We start from the raw sequence: 17,610 nt of genomic DNA, 5'->3' as shown, positions 1-17,610 counted from the left end.
ACACCAACGTAGAATCAACATGTGTATGAAGTGTGTGTGTGTGTGTGTGTGTGTGTGTTTGGGGAACACCAGCATTGATTGTTGATAGAGAAATGATGGAACCATTAAATTCATTAAAACACAGTTTCGGCAGTCATGCTTTACTGGGAGACAGATACAAACACATAGCGAGGACGTGCTACCACACATACAGGGCAAAAAACACACACACACATACAAGTCTGATTGATTTGTTAGGAATTTTAGGCAAATATTTATATTGGTATCCATATTTATCGTCTTTTGCTTCTGAAATGACCCAGTCTCCCTCCAGGGAGTCATTAGTCTAATTTTATGTGTGATGAGTGATATACTGTAAGTTGGATGGAAAAGTGACGCATCAATGTGTGCGGTCCCTGACTACACTTGTGAATGTGTTGAAGATGACGGATATACTGTAGCTCTCACAGTGTGATGGCCGTAGCGTTACATGTCTAAATCTCAGCAGTTAGTAAAAAGTCAGAGCTGATAAAAAATAATGTGGAGCAGTTATACAGTATAAGCTGCTGGTATCGATAACATTTATCAGAGATAAACATAAGACTATTTCAGATTTTATTTTAGTCAAGTTTCAGCTCAGATCCAAAACAGATATGTATAATATTTCTAAGTTATACTGTAGAAGGTAAAAAAGTATGTATTTTGTTTTAGTCACTTTATAGTGATCTTGGCATATATTAAAATTATTTTGTTTAATTTATATTACAATACAATATTTTGAAATATATATACAGTAACTTGTGATGTTTCTTTGTCCCTCATTGGCAAAGAATACCTTGCAGCAAATGTATCTTACAATATATATAATACAATATATAAAAACATCATTAAGTAAAGCCTCTTACACACATAGTTCCCTGTAAATTACTGCGATAACCTTTCAGACACCACCAGTGATTTTCACTATTCACACATGCAGCTACATTCAGGAACATTTTTGTCTTGCGCCTTTTCACACATGCCATGGCAATGCCGGAATAGATGGGGCAAGGTACAGTCCAGCAGATGGTGGTCATGCAACACTTATGGATGCCAACCGCCATAAAACTCAACAGAAGAAGAAGAAGATGGGGCAAAGCCGGATGTATGTCTCTTGTTATTTTCAGGAACATGGTGGAGGAGCTGTTTTTGTCTGGTTCCAAAGTTCTTGTAACATATTTAATATTTAACAAGTTTTTGAGACAAATCACCCATGAAAGCATTGACAAGGCAAACGCAAATAAGTCACAGATTCAAATACATCATCAGTGGAGTCTTGTGATTGGTTCGCTAGCTCCACGTAAAAACCCTTTACGTGTTTGTCCCTGCAGTGTTACTGCTTTCATTTACAACACAGCCGCACTGGCATTTTCGCTGAAATGTTACCAGGTCTTGAGGTGGGAAATTGTCAGTACAGATTTCCCTGAATATCGATCCCCGCTCCCATTCACACATGACTACATGCAGGAAATCAATTTGGGGGGGGGGGGTAACCCATTGTTGCTAACTTTGGAGCTAACCCCATTCACTTTTCCAGCAGTTGGGGGAACAACAGACATGACTTTTCTTGGTTTTGAGAAGCTGCAGTTTATTAACTGTTACACTGGAGTCTGTACTGTATATTTACTGCCAGACTGACAACTTACTGCTAACCTTTTCTCTACTCCGCTCTTGTTAACCGTCACTTTTCTGCCACTCGCGCTTTCCCACCCGCTACACACACATATTAGGCACTGCCCTATTCCTTAACGGAGCTACGCCACCAATAGTTTCCCAGGTAACGACACAGAGGTTGACTCATGTATCGGAACAGTGCTACATGGAGGCTCCCAAACGCTATTGATTTCCAAATGAATGGATATTTGGCTTTATTTTTGGCATTAAAAAATATTTTTTTGGCCTGGTGGGAGTTCTTGTCGTTATAATCATAAGAGAAACACCGATTCAGTAAATAAAACATACAAAGCTCACATGAGATTTAGTTACCGCCTGAATGAAATAATCTTGGCAGCATTTATTGCAGCAGTTTACTCTAAAACCAGAGGCGTCTGATGCAATGACACTCAAAACACTGAGAAAATAACACTACAAGAACTTCCTCTTATTACATCTCTTGTCCTCATATTAGTTACCATAACAGTTTTGTCAAAAGTGGAAGAAACTACTGTCTGTGTTATTTGAACTCATATTAAAAATGTCCATTCAAATGAACCGCAGCAAGATCAGAAGCTCAAAGATTAGCCCCCTGAAGAAAAGCCAGAATCCATTTTCACTTATTCAGCTTTAAAAGTTCAGGCCCTGCAGTAGCAGTAATGGTAGACTTTAGCAATGAATCATGTAGTAGTAATGATTCATTTTATCCTCCCCAATACACACAAGCATTATGCTTAGCCCTGATAAACCTCTCAGCACACACAGACACATACACACACACATACACACACAAAAGAGTTCATTCACACTAGAAGCAGATTACAGAAAAGCATAATTAATGGGGCTCTCTGCCGCACCTTAAAACACATACACACTAACACACATGCACACAAACAAACCCACAGATATTAGTACATGCTGTTTGCTCTCTCTGAGCACAGTGCCTCTCGCTGTTTGTCATTCATGTCTACATTTCCTGTCTGTAATTTGAACGAGGGCACACTGCTGAAAGCCTGCTTGGAGCCCACTGACCTGAAACTTGCTAAATGACAGACAGCGAGTGGAGCTGGTGAACATAATGACACAGAGACGTGCGATAAGCCAACCCTGTTAAGAAGAATATCTGAATACTAATCAGTATCAGTGATTCCTTTATTTTCCCGGGGGCTGTTTGCTGAGAGTCCAACCTCTTCATAAGCGCTGCTCTGCTTCTCATTCACACAGTTCAGTAACTTCTCCACTGTAAAAAGACATTACACGGCTGCTCCTCCGAATGGGCTGTGGGGTCATTAAAATGCTCAAGGGCACTTTAATCTTACAGCCCGAAACCTGCATTAATCAATATTTTGATATTAATATTGAACTGGATGACTTTATGAAGGCCTGGAATCACCCAAACTAGAGATAAATAGAGTGCATTAGTTTGTAGTATTGTTTTATCTGTGTGCCTGCTGTTATATTGTCCTTTAATGCTGCTGTCCTGGCATGGTCTGACTTGCGAAAGAGGTTTCCAACCTAAATGGGGCTGGTTAAATAATGGTTAAATGAATAGAAATAAAAAAAATTGCCTCTTGTAATCTATTGTTTTGGTTTTACAGCCCATGAATATGTATGATTCAGTCTCAGTTTCTCATTAATCCAAAACTATTTAATGGAAAATATTTTCATGAACCCACTATTAGGTCTTCATAAGTCCAAAACTTACACCATTCAAAACGAACCCGTGGAAAACCAACCTGAACCTGAAATGCATAAATACAAAATGCAAAAAAAGACCCCTGATCTGAATGGGACTTGAGGATAATTAGACCTGATCCAAAACAGACCTAAATAGACTCAACACCGGCAGCAGCATAATGCACCACAAATGAACAAACAACTGCATTTGTAAAGAGTAGCAAAGCATGTTACTTTTCCCCTCGCTTCACAGTTCATACTCTCCCTCTTTTGTCAGCAAATATATCTTTCTGCTGTGATGATCATGATGCATTATGTGATCAGAGCTGACAGAGAGTCCTCTTGGATCCACTTAGGTATTATATACCAGTGTTTCCCCTAGGTTGACTGCTTTGGAGCGGCGGGGGGGGCGGCGTATGTGGGGGCATATGACAGAGACTCATCAGCCACACACTTCTCCATTCTCTGTTAAAGAGCGGCTGAGGTTGACACTAAAATGAGAATTGCTGGTCCACTTTAAAAGTCAGTCCACCTTAAGTGAGCCTGGTCAAGTTAAGCTAACGCGTTGTTGCTAACTTCGGGGCTAACCCCTTTCGATAGATGAGTATTTTCTTGAGGAGCTGCAGCATTTATTAACTGACACAGTCTGTCCTCTGCTCCGCTCGCGTTCACGTCATGTTTCTGCTGCTCGCCCTCTGCGCTCGTGCAACTATACACGCACATTTACACACACATACACACACATGCACTGCTTTATTCCTTAACGGCGCAACACTACTCTTGCAAAAACACGTAGATGTCCTTTGAAGAACAAAGAGAGTGAGGATGACTAAAAAATCCACAATAACGTAGGGTGTTGCACAGTGTGCGAGAGAAAATCATTAGTAGCTCGTTGACATTAATGATCGTCTGAAATTTTAGCAGCGGCGCTCATAATTTTGCAGCAGCGGTGCGCCGCTGCTGAATGAATATCGGGGAAACACTGTATACTGTATATTGACACACAGACTTGAAGCAATACAGACCCAACCCAGCCTGACTGTATACAATTTGGATCTGGCCAGTCTCAGGTCCCTGTTCAGGTTATTAGGAATCAAGTGGAGCCATGAAGGCGTCTCCCCACATCTTTCCATTACTAAACAGTAGACAGAAATAGCAAGTGACAGATAGTGAAGAAAGACATAGAGTCGGAGAGCCATAGACGCAGATAGTTTTCTCAGAAGTTGGAAGAGACTGAACTAGTGGTAAAAAGAGAGTGAATATTGGACTTTGTCAGGTGACTAGAAAAACAACTCCGACTGGGTACACTGAGCACTGACTGTGCATCTGTTAGCTTGTTTTGATGTTTGTTTTTATGCCCCCTAGTGGCCCAAAAGTGATTAATGCATTTTAAATCAAATTTAAAGTACATTTTCATAGATTTCTTGGCCACTTGGGGACAGCATGGCAAGTCCGAAACATAACTTTGGCACATTAGCACATTAAAGAGTTATTATAGCAAATATGTTAGCAAACAATTGCAGTTTACACATCCAGCTAATACGGAGGAGAATTATCATTCATTTGGAGTCGTGTTTATTTCCACCTGATGAATGTAAGTCCATTATTATCTCCTTTAAGCTCTTTTTATCTCCGCCAGGTGTAAGCCTAGAGGGGATTATGTGTTTGGTCGTGTGTGTGCATGTCTGTGTGTGTGTGCGTGTGTGTGTGTATCTGTCCGCAGCTAATCTTGCATTTTGTGCACATTTATGACTGTATACTCAAGCATCTCTCGTGGTTTTGGTGATTCACAATTTTTCATTCCTTATGAGCCTATTGTAGAGCTTACACTTTTGTCTTTTCAGCAGTCCTGATGATTTTATGATATGCTTTATGACATAGCAAAAGGCTTTCCCTGCAATCAGCTAGGCTAAAAATAGGCTAAAAATAAGGCTTACCTAGCCTTTTGCAGGCCACATTTTGGCCTTTCTTGTGGCCAAAAACGGACGTACATAGAAAGGTTTGGTTTCATCTTGAACCAGAGCATCTGCTGATTAATTCCATACCTGATATGTTATGATCCACTAAAGTTAGGCACGATACGACATGAATAAATCTGTTTCTGTTATCTTTGCCACCATCTTGACTGTACAGACCTGGCAGAGATCTGCACTCTACTGAGTGCACTCTTTTAGTTTTTGCTTGCTTTCAGTCTTCACCAACTCCTGAGGGAAATATCTGGCTCCTCAGATACTTAAGGCTCAACTATGCTTACCATCTAGTTGTTAACTTTGTCTCTCTGCCATTTGGTGCTGGGCAGGTAGTATAAGAGTGTTTTATCTGAAAACAGATGCCTGTTGTAGCTGCAGACAACGCTAATGAAGGTGGTTGAGAGTGAACCAAAAAGTAAAAGTTCTTGGCAGTAAAATCAGAACAAAGACTTAAAAAAAAAATCTAAAACTTGAGGGGAACTGCAGTCAGGTGATACAGTAATTCTCTGTCATTTGACCCGTTGTTCATACAAAAGTAATGATTAAGTACAGCTTTAAGATTTTCTCCCTGCTCTTTCAAAATATCCAGAAATTCACTTCATTGTATCCTGCTGTGCCTTACTTGCAATCTAGGTGCCATAGTAACAATGTGCATTAACGCTGAGCTATTAATACCAGATATCCTGTGACAAAGTTCTGTCGGCCAGCACTTTGTCTCAAAACACTTTTTTGCTGAAGCATAAATTACTCATTCATTAATTCGTCCTGCTGCTCAGACTTTCCCAGCCACAGTGGGTTGTTGACCTGTTGACCTTTCACATCCCACATTAATGTAACAAGTAAACACCTGTTTTTTAAGTCTAATATGACCAAGAGTTCTGCTAATGTCCCTTAATAGGACTAATATGCAAATGATCTCATAATCACACTTCACACAGTTTGACGGCTGGAAGAGTTTGTAGAGTCTCCGTAGAACGTTGGAGGTCTAATTAATTCTGCGTTCAAGCCTCATTACCATATTTTTGGAGCAAAAATTATTTGCATAGTTTCCAGGCATGTGGCCCGAGTCCTGATGATGAGGGTTATAAGGATGATGCAGACCTGCATATTTGTTTACAATCATAACACACAGATTCATATTCATACACACACACAGCAGTCTCACAGCTGTGTATACTGTATGTAAGCACATGGATACACACATATGTTATCTATCTATAATAGGACCCAAAGCAGCAAGAGAGAAACTGCACTCAGTGCTTGGTGGTCTTAGCAAACAGATTGAAACTCACATCACAAACTTGAGAGTGATCTTAGACTCAGATGACTTAAGACTTAGATGTCATTTTAAAAAGGTCAAACATCCTTTTTCATCCTTATTCAAGCTTTTATTACTAGCCGTTTAGACTACTGTAATTCCCTTTTTACTGGATTATCTAAAACGTCTATAAGAAAACTACAGCTAGTTCAGAGTGCTGCGGCCAGAATCTTGACTAAAACAAAGAAAATCTATCTGTTTATCTAATCTATCTAATCTATCTGTAAGTGTGTATGCATTAGTGATTTTCTGATCAAATGTAGAATTGGCTCATGTATATTCATGATCAATCAACACGGAGTGCAGTTAAGCATAGCCTATCAGATTCTGCCCCGACACTCCTGGATTTGCATATTTTAATTGCTGCCGCAACGAGTGTATTACTGACGCATCACCTGTGTCTTGCACACACACAAACGTATGCACACACACACACACGCACACAGCTAGTGTGACAGAAAAGTGCTTCTCAGTTAAATTTAAATGTTTAAGATCGGTCTCTTTCAGTCTTTAATCCTCTCTTTCTCCTTCTCTGTCTCTATTTCACCAGTAATATCAGTAATTATTCTGGCTACTTCCCAATAGTCTGCTTGGAATTGAATTTAGCTATCTCTATGTGTGTGTGTTTTCTAGAGTGTGTATTTCTCTCTTCCTGTGTAATTGCTTGTTAAGCCGTTTCAAAGCAGGTGCAGTTCGTCTGAATGACTTCTCTGTTTTCTAAGTAGTTAACTGCCTTAACCTGCCAACTTACTTGTGTGCATTTGTGTGTATGTGTGGGTGTGTGCATAATGAGGGTGACGTCAGTCATCATGTCTGACAGCTCCCTTCCTGAAAACACACCTAAGAAAACACACTGCCATGCACATATGTGCCGGCACACACGGCTCCTTACAAACACATGCGTAAATTTTCACAGGCACAGATGCATGTGTACAAGCAAACACGCATGCAAACACTCTCCTTTTGAAATCACAACACACACCTCAAGTTGCTGACAGATGAAAACCCGACGTCTCCGAAAAGTAAACATTTCATTCAGCGACTTTTTCTGATTGATAGCCCTTTTTGTAAAACTACGCTTTGGACTCATTCAAAACAGAATTCAGTTTTGAATGAGTCCAATGAGTCTTAAAACTCAGAGCACACATAAAGAAACCTACAGAACCTTATTTTTATATTTATAAAATGCAACAATGACAATTGTTAAAGGACAACAATTTTTGAGTGCTGTACAAGTGAGTATTATGACTTTTAGAAGCCATTTAATGAATTAAGATAGTAAAAAACCAACACTCATTGTTGCAGAGAACATTTCAAGAATTTTTGGTTTAAACAGTTTTACTTTATCATGCAGCACAGCAGTACACAAAGAAAGAAAAGAGAAGACAGAGAGAATGTGATAAGGACCATTAAAACAATTTTGAAAACACAATGTCACAAAAAACATTCTGTTAAAGGGGACAAATCATGCTTTTATATATATACTGTTATATATTTATACACAGAGTTCCAAAACTTGAGGTGAATGTATGTAAAAATGCCATCTTCAAGTCAGAAGTCCAGGCTTGGGCTTTTGACTCGAAACTTTGTTTCCAAAGTTACCTCTACTTCCCCATCAAACTGACGTCAGATTGTTCGCACATCCCCACAAACAGCTGTCCGTCTGTTACTAAGGTTGTTCCATGGGTTGTTTGCATTGTTCAATTGCATATTTCGGATCGGATTCGGGCTCGAACATTTGCAGATGTATTTGAGAAGTTTCTATGTCAAGAAAAAAAGGATTGGGAAAAAGAAGCGAAATCTGGCTACTATTGTATGTTTACCAAGCCCCCGGAGCTAAGGAGGGCGACCTTAAAGAGACAGTTGCTCACACGGCCTGTTTCAGACGGAGGCTGAACTGAGGGGCTGTATAAAGGACCAGTATAAGGAGTATTTAGTAAATCATGCAAGATATACCAGTAGAATATAAATATAGAACATGTGCATGTCATGTCCTCTTTAAGTGTATTTCAAAAGTATTTTAACACCAGTAAAGTATTACAAAATGTAAAAATATTAGTATCCTTTAATCAAATGAGACCTCCACCAACAGGTTTGGTGACCTCTCCTTGCTACCACACTAAATACACGTAGTGTGCCACCAGGTCCTCTTACAGGTGAAATCAGCTACTGTACATGTGTTGCTTTATGGGTAACTGATGCTGAAATAAGCTAAAGCACATAGGAAGATAGTTTGAGAATGGGTGAATAACTAAAGGCAAAATAACTTAACTGATTAATACTACCAGCCAGTTTTCTTTACCACATTCTCTTGACAATGACAATGAATTGATGATTGAAACTGAACACTGAAATTATACGCTGATGTTTAAAAAGCTACACATAGTACGTTAACTGTGAATAAACAGTTTTGACAAGGATACGCTGTTTCAACAAAAACATGCAGAGTAACAAAAACATGAAATATATGAAAGAAAGGCTCTGTGCTGAAAAGTAGAAAGACAGATAGACAGACAGGCACAAAGAGACACAGACAAATGCAGTCAAAGCACAATAGGTACAAGAACTGAGGAGAGTCAAAGGAAAGAAAAAAATAAAACTCGTTGCAGGGGTTCCCTGCTTTCCAGCCTGTCTCATTGTAAATTCCCTCATTTAAAAAATGGTGAAATTCATTTCTCACACAGATGGGAACAGGCAAGGCTGATTTCATTAAAATACCCCATCTGTTGGATGGAGAGAGGGAGAGAAAACAAACAAGGGTAAACCAAACAAAACAGTTCTCCTGTCCTGGAATAATTTGTTTCCCCTCCAATGATGTATGTGGTGTGTGTGTGTATGTGTGTGTGTGTGTTTGTGTTGTACTGGTGGAAGATGGATTTGAACAGACAGGCTGCCATTGCTACAAGAGCCAGCTAGAGAGAGAGACAGGGAAACAGAAATATGTGTAAGAAATGAGGGAGAGAAAGAGACAGTGAAAGAGTGCAATACTTAGCTGGAGTGAAGAGTAAAGGAGACAGAGACGGTAGAGAGCATGACTTTAAAATGGTTGTACACCGTGTACTTGCGTGTGTGGATTTCGACAGGGTAGTGTTGTCTCAAATTGAACACGGCCGTTATGCACTTACCGGAAATGACGATCGCAGCATTTGCCCGCTTCTTCTTCTTTTTAACGGTGAATTCCAACCAGGTGGAGCGTTATTGCCAACGTTTGACTGCGATTGTCACCCGCCAAAATATCTGCCAGCTTGTTTGCTTGCTTCAATTTTTATTAAAAATGAACGTGCTTTTCATTTTTCTTGCTTGTGTGTGCTCTCTGTTTCAAGCGAGGTGGGGATTACACTCTGGACGAAGCGTCCTCCGGCTCCTCCTACAAACTGAAAAGGTACTGGTATGTTGATTTACACATTGTTTTTGCTGTGATCTACGCAGCCCATAGACTAGACTATTGTTGTGCAGCGTTACCCTTATGTCAAACTTACCTAATAAACAAACTGTGATTTATAGTTGTAATTATCTGTGCTCTAGCTAGCCTGATCATTACATAAAAGCACATTTATCTACATTTATTTACTAATGTCTGATAGTGACATGCAAAGTGAAAATGCAACATACGTAACTTGCAGCCTACTGTTATGCAGCAGTACCTATACTTACTTAATAAACTATCATTTTAAGTCATAATTGTCTATGTTCTAATTGTTCTTCACACCAACATACAGTGACAGTATAAGAGTGAAAGCAGAGGCAACAGAATAAACACTATTATGCACTACTGTCTGTTACTTATAGCTTGCTTCCATCTCTCCAAGGCATCTTTCAATGGTCTGAAGGCCAGCCTCGGCACAACGTGTGACCACGGATGGGGACCCGTCATTGAGGCCCTGGTCTTCGTAGTGGTATCTCATGTTGTGTTGTGGCCAGAGCCTTTGATATGCCCCAAGCCACCATGCACCGGGCAGTCCACAAAACCAGCAGGAAAGTCTTCTCTCTCCTCCCCCAGGTCATCTGCCCTCCACCTGAGGAGGATTTGCCTCACCTGGGTCCATGTTTCACACATTTAGCCAGGTCAGCAGCCTTTAGAAGGATAGTTGGAAGCATTTATGGCTGCCACGTCCGTGTGAAGCCACCAACAGAGGACGCAGCCTGTTACCTGAATAGAAAACTATTCTATTCTGTTCAGTTTCAGGCTGTCTGTGACCACAGAGCCAAGTTCATTCATGTATTCATCTGTTTCCCTGGGCCGCGATGGTGTTAAAGCACAACCCCCATTTATTAGCAACAGAAATACCCTCCACCAGGGTTCTGCGTCATTGGGGATGATGGCTACCCCTGCCTAAAACAACCCATCACCCTCATGACCCCTTACAGACAGCCTCTCCACAACCAACTCCAGGTTTGCTTAAATAGTCACCTGTCTAAAGTGAGATGTATTGTGGAGAGAGCTTTTGGCATCCCAAAGATCAGGTGGAGGTCCATCTTCTTGAAGCCCTCTATGTCCCGGAGGTCATCGCCTGCTGCACAGTCCTGTACAACATCTGTCTCAGCAATGGGGACCTGTTGGAGCCAGAGGATGTTGATGGAGGCAGCAGCAGGGGACCACCCAGAACCAGCACCTCCAGGCGCCATCTGTGGAGCAGAGGACAGGCACGGGATGACAATGCTGTGTTGTGCACCAAATCACGACTATGCTCTGTAAATTTTTGTACTATATTATTGTACTGATGTCTCGCTGTTTCCTGTTGCCCTGCACGGCTTGTGGTCTGTCTTGAGAATTCTTGTTTTGTTGCTGTTTTTATGGCATCTTATTGTCTTTGTTCTGTAAATTTGATCCCTTTATAGGTTTCAAAACATCTTGCCAGCGGACTGCAGTTGAAAATTAGCAAGCTTGCTAACACTGGCACATGCTGATTGTGTTGTCCTTATAAATAAGTAAATAAATAAATATAATAATAAATATAAATAAATTATATATAAATGAATATAAATAAATTTAAAAAAAGAAAAAAATCATTGTGCTTAATTGGAACATTAATATGTGTATTAACTCTTTAATAACTATTTTTAATTGTGTTTAAATGTCCTTTTATAATGTGTTTCTTTTGCACTGTCCTAAAGCACTTTGAATTCTCGTTAAAATGTGCTATACAAATAAACTTGCCTTGCCTTTCCATATGTATGAACATTTATTTGTGATTGACTAAAGATCTAGAGTAACAATAACAACAGACAGAGCAGATAATAAAGGTTTTTTTTATTATTATTTGTTTACTAATTTCTCAAGGATTGCCAGGAAATGCTCCTCCCTAGCAGCAATCTCCCTGTCTCTCCTCTCTCTCTCCCTCATTTAAAAAAAAAAAAACGTTCCTCCCTCTCTACAGCCTTAAATTGTCTCCTCTTCTCCCTCTCTACAGCCTTAAATTGTCTCCTCTCCTCCCTCACCACAGCCTCACGTTGTCTCCTCTCCTCCCTCACCACAGCCTCACGTTGTCTCCTCTCCTCCCTCACCACAGCCTCACGGTGTCTCCTCTCCTCCCTCTCCACAGCCTCATATTGTCTCCTCTCCTCCCTCACAGCTGCCTCTCTGGCTCTCGTCTCCTCTCTCTATCACCTTCGCCTCCATCTGTCTGAGCCTCAGCTCAAACCTCTCGTCTATCTCCCACAGATCCCTTAAAACCTCCACGACATCCACCCGCTGCCTATTTGGGGTAGATGTCATGGATGTGTCCCGTTCTAGGGTCACCACAGAGGGGGGTTCGACCATCGCCACATCCTGGGTAGATAAGGCAATGAGGACAGGCGGTGTTAGTGACAGCCTGCCCCCGATTGCCTCATCCATCAAACTGTACTACTTGCAAGATGCAGCACTGGTCTCACCCCCTGTGCTGACCCCAGTTCTGGGGCACTTCAGGTCTTGCGGAGGAAGGACAGCAAAAAACAAAAAAACACTCTAGTTTCAAATCAAACATTTGAAATGTCATTCCTTGCCTATTCCTTACAGTATTCAGTGTTTCCCCTATGATTTTTGTCTAGCAGCTTGTGCTTAATAGAAATAGTATATAGGCTAAAATGTATGCTGAAAATGTGTAAGTGATATAAAATCATCCTCAGTTAATTTGTGTTATGAATACTGTACACTGAGTGTACACCAAACATCATGAATAATAAACTGTAAAATTTTCAACAGCGGTGCTTAATTTAGTATTGGCTGTCTGCCACCACTGTTGAATGCATAGAGGGGAAACACTGGTATTACATGTCCTGGGGCTACTAACTACTTGCTCCAGAAAAAAGTAAAGTAATTACGTAGAGTTTCTATTACAGCATCCACATAGCTGGAGTAACATGAATGTAGTATCACACTGACATATTTTAAAGTTACCTCTTCATCAACTCAAACAATAATTGAAATAGTGAAAAGACAGACAACCAACCTTATATTTTTGTTTCAGGTTTTTTCGTTAAAGCTGGGGTCAACACTCCCTCCAGGCCTCAACCCGCACACACACACAACACACCAACAACATTAACACACAATAGCTAGCTTGTGTTAACGTTTGCGATATCAAATCATTACAGACTGCTAAATTAACAACTCCTCTTCTGCTACGTAGCCAAGATGGTGACCATTGAGGGTGAGAAGTGTCCAGCATTTCACATTGAACTTTTTGACTGTTATGAGTGCACCATCTGGGTACTGATAGTGCACTGCATTTTGCCATATTTGTCAGTGAATGTACACTCAAAATACCATGTGTAAATACAGAAGTATGCAAATTGAGACACAGCTTGAGACTATGTCCACACTAGTGCATATTTCTCTCTGTTTTGACCTCTATCCCAACCCAGTCGCCAGACAAGAACATTGATGTTCCAATATTCTGCAAACGCCTGCATTACACTTAATGACGATGCTTTTATAATTCTCGCCTTTTCTGCACATAGCAACTATATAGTAAAGATTAGAGAAACATTGTGGATATGGTAAACAAACTATGGTTTACAGGAAGCAAACATTAGTTGCAGGTCACAGTGCACGAACTCTGTCCTCCTGCTAGAAGTCTGATGAACTACTACCATGATCTCCACCGCCTGGCTACATAAAAGGAACTCTACTGTGTGTCTTGCATTGGCACTGAAAATTGGCATTGCTTTGTAAAATCAAGAGTTGCAGAATTGTCCCTTATAGATTAAAATAGATAGATAATTCCTCAGATAATGAGCTGTCTGTCCACACTAATCCAGTGTTTTTCTCATTTGAAAACAAAGCTTTATGAAAGTGCTCTTCAAAGTCGATCAATTGAAAAACAATGGCAAAGTATCTGAGCGTGGATGAGGGTAAAACGAGGAAACTAAGCTTTTGGAAAACATTGACGTAAGCTTGGTTGGGCACAACTTTCTGTCGCCTGTAATCCTCTCTGTGATCACTCAACTCATTTCCAAGACATATGTTGTCATTAATCAGAATTCCTATAAATTTTGTTAGCTGACTCGTGATCATAAAATACTGATTTGATCCACTTATCAGCGCTGAGGGCCTGGTTAACATAGTAGTAGGATTTATGACGTGACATATGATGTAATAGCTAGTAAATGGACATTATGATTATTTCTTAAGCCCACTAGTCCCATGGTCAAAAATGAATTTTCAATGTCATATTTTATACTTTTTCAGTTGTCTGACAACAGTAACAGAAACATAAAAATAAAAACAACTAAATCTTGGCTGTATTAAATTGAAGTGTACGTGATCATGAGCAGGAGGGCACAGAACGGACTGGACTACACAATCAAAATAGGATAAAGATGAGGAGTTTTAACTGTTCCTACAGTTTACATGTTTCATTGTGGACAGGGATTTTTACAAAATGTTTCTGTACAAAAAAAATTACGTCAAAATGCAAGCGCAGAGTGCATTTTCAAATATATCCAGCTTAATGTGGACCTACTCTCAGAGAGAATAACTGAGACATGAAATGTAATAACTGATAGATGGAAAAAGATGAGAAGGAATATGAGAGAGGGAAGAGCAGGCACTGTATTTTACATTTGTTTTCAAATGCTTTGACTTTTATTGAAGCCTAATCTCTCTTGTGTGGGGGTGGTTGTGTGTGTGCGTGCGTGCACGGGATGGTGTGAGGGCATGTGTGTACATGGGTAAGCATGGGATTGATGTTTGAGTGGGAGTGAAGGATGAGTGTAGATTGCTGTATAATTCATCGTGTATCCTTTTTATTGCATTTGACCAACCCAATTTCCCTACAGGGGTAATAAAGTTTATCCTCTAAAAAGGCATAAACTGACAGAGAGGGCTAATGAGGGGAGGAAGATGAAGAGTTGCAGACAGAGAAGTGTTATTAATAGCTTCTGTTTCTTAACCTTTGGCCTAGACCAGCCATCTGCGCCGCACTTCTGAACATGGGGAATCTGGTATCACCTTCTGCAGGAGTGTTAAAAGTTCAACAAAAACTACAAGTTACATCTTTTCCAGAACTGCAGGGTGAAGCGGCATGACCTAATTTGTTTTTCGGGCCCAGAGGAAAAGAGTTGTCGTCCCATTTAATGCTTGTTTTCACTGACAGCGTTTCAGCAAAACTCTGTGTTTTCCAGAAGGAAAGTGATACTGTAGCTGTCACAAAACATTCAAAGAGTAGAGGGTGTTGTCTTTGGATGCCAGAACAGATTGTGCTGATGTGTACACGTGTTACATGGGGTTACGTACTTATTTGTTACTCTTTGAAATGTGGTTGAGCTGCATTTTTATCTATGTGTTTTTTTGTAATCAAGGCAGATCTACAGCGTGATGAAGCCTGACATTTTCCCCACGGGGACAATAAAGTACATCAGAACCAAAATGAAGTAATAATGCAGTGATCTTAGCCAGCGAATTTTGAACACTGGACTTTTTGCGGAGGGTCAGCTGGGTCCCTGTGAGAGAGTTTAAGTTGTAATCCTTAACATTTCAGTCCCAGTTGATTTGGCAACATCTGTGGTTACTGTGGTAACAGCAAGTGTGTTTTAATACTACAGAAAACACTACTTGAGCAGCTACTTTATGGGAAAACCAACAGAAGAGCAGCCGGTGTATCTGTTTACGGTGCAGCCAACAAACTTGTTTTAATAAAGAAGTCAGTAAAAAATGATTGCAAATGCAATCTGACTTTATACCGCACACTGCACGAGTAGTTTCCCACACAACACAGCAGAGCACAGTAAAGCTGGTTACCTTGTTGGGGAGTTGGAGGTGTGCAGCCTGTCTCTTGTAGCTTTTCATCTAACAGCTCACTGTGGCTCCTGCTTCTTGTTCCATTACTCGCTTTCAAAAATTATAAATGATCCAAAAAAAACTGACAGTCTTGTTATGCCGATGCATTTTTGATGAACAATTGCAGTCGGCGCCAACTGCAGTGTTCTCTGTGGCTCCACAGTAAAAGCCACCCTGTGTTTTGCCAGTTGAATTCTTTTACTGTGAAGTTGCGGCTGTAGCATTAGCAGTAACTTAATGCAGCTCTGGCATGGTGTAAACAGAGCAGAGAGTAAACAGCTACAATCAATGCGATAAAATTAACACATTGTTTTTCTGCGAATCCTTTGTGGTTAAGCAATCTGAATCAAGTACTCAAGTGAAGTACCTTAAATGTGTATTTAGGTAAAGGTGAGTTAATGCACTTTTTTCCACAACTAAAGGGATGCAACAAGGAGAGTCAGTGCTCCTGCTCACAGTATATGTTTATAATCCTCTCCATGGGGCTTCTTACATCTTAACCACTCGGCCTCGCTGTCTGTGATCTAATCATATCGTCTATTTCCACAATCCAAAGGTAAAACTGTAGTAGTTCAGTCAACAAGCTGTTCTGACTCCACTTAGTACTACAGCATATGTCAGGAATTAACCCCTGTTAATTCATGTGGTGACGCCAACTGATGTTAGAAAGCTTTTACACCCTGTTGTGTTAGTGATTCACATTAAATAAAGGCCCTGATCCTGCTGATTCTTTTTTCAATAAAATCAGCTCAATCCTGCTTGCTTTCCCCTCATATTTTCCTGGCACTCACAATATAGAGCTGCCAAATGTAACCTTTAAATAACACAATGAACTTCCAAAACATATGAGGGGCTTGCAATCGCATTTCACAAACACCTCAAATACCTCACAAACATCTCAATGGAAAAAGATAAAAACACACAGAAAACCACACTTCTTTTTAACTTAAACCATTTGCCCTCACTTATTGCGCTTTCAAGGTAGTATTTTTCCCTCAAGCCCTCATTAAAGGCTAATTTATTTGAGTTTTTGGAAGTTTGGAAGCAACATGTCTGCCTGGATGATTTTAACCCATAACCCACGCACCTCACTGGAAAGGATTTTTTCCCCTGCAGAACATACTTTTTTATAAATCACAGCTTAGAGCCCCTTAAAGTAAGATACACAATTTATAAAAATGAATATATTGAAGTTTTCATGAGCACAAATAGGCAGTATAAACTGTCTAAAGTGTGTGTATATCCATATGTTCTAACGTCACCCCATTAGGGGGACTCAGCAATAATGCAAACACACAAAACACACTTTCTCCCACTTCCTGTAACGCATAGACACACACATACACACACACACACACACACACACACACACGCACGGCAGCCAGCCGCATAGACTCAGTGATAATGCACACTGGGCATTTATCTTTATAGTGAATTATGGTACACTGCGGTCTCATTGACTCTGTGCACAAATGTGAGAGTGTGTGTCTCTAAGTGTGTATATGCAAAATGTTGAATTATGGCCCACACTTGGTGGTGTGTGTGCGCATGTGCGTGTGCATGAGTGTGTGTTGAATTGAATTATGGCATTGCGCTATCTCATTGACTTCAACTGAGTCCCATTCATCACAACTTAACCATGGAAATAGACTTTATGGACAAAATGCTGTTTTAGCAGTGTGTGTGAACCTATGCGCATATGCAAGTCATTG

At 40.3% G+C, this 17,610-nt stretch overlaps 1 long non-coding RNA gene across 1 annotated transcript in view; it reads left to right on the top strand.

The window, feature by feature from the left end:
• LOC137198842 (uncharacterized) overlaps window positions 1-11,851 on the top strand; it is a 78,817-nt gene extending 66,966 nt beyond the window's left edge. Inside the window, exons 2-3 of the long non-coding RNA XR_010931691.1 lie at window positions 9,960-10,018; window positions 10,446-11,851. This is a non-coding gene — a long non-coding RNA (uncharacterized lncRNA). The remainder of the gene's footprint in view (window positions 1-9,959; window positions 10,019-10,445) is intronic.
• The last annotated feature ends 5,759 nt before the right edge of the window (window positions 11,852-17,610 follow it).

Source organism: Thunnus thynnus, chromosome 15 (assembly GCF_963924715.1).
Source record: "Thunnus thynnus chromosome 15, fThuThy2.1, whole genome shotgun sequence".
In the NCBI taxonomy this organism is placed as follows: Eukaryota; Metazoa; Chordata; class Actinopteri; order Scombriformes; family Scombridae; genus Thunnus; species Thunnus thynnus.
The sequence above is the reverse complement of the archived record's forward strand: the minus strand, read 5'-3'. Positions and strand labels throughout refer to the sequence as shown.